The sequence below is a fragment of the Morone saxatilis genome, unplaced genomic scaffold, assembly GCF_004916995.1.
Source record: "Morone saxatilis isolate NCDOM2014 unplaced genomic scaffold, NCSU_SB_2.0 Contig14, whole genome shotgun sequence".
In the NCBI taxonomy this organism is placed as follows: Eukaryota; Metazoa; Chordata; class Actinopteri; family Moronidae; genus Morone; species Morone saxatilis.
In genome coordinates this window covers 8,535,556-8,535,881 of record NW_023339696.1, presented here as the reverse complement: position 1 = coordinate 8,535,881, position 326 = coordinate 8,535,556, and positions in this window count along the sequence as shown.

Here is a 326-nt window from a genome sequence, read left to right as displayed (position 1 = left end):
GAAATTTGACAAAGACTAATTCCGATTGGTTAAAGGAGCAAGAAGTGGAAGCACACCCAAAAAGGGAAGATCCCCCTAGTTAACTTTATAATGAAATACTGACCCCAAAATATACATTTTGTTTGAATGTAGCTTAAAGCACCTGTTAATACCTTTATATGCACACATACATACACAATCAAACATATGCCCCATGTTAGTATACCATTGATAGTTGTACCTTTCATGATGTTACTACTCCACAGTCTGCTGTTTTCGGCAGATAGGGCTGCTGTTGTGTTGAAGACACAGTCGCTTTTTAATCTCCCTTTCTGGAAGAAGCTGGG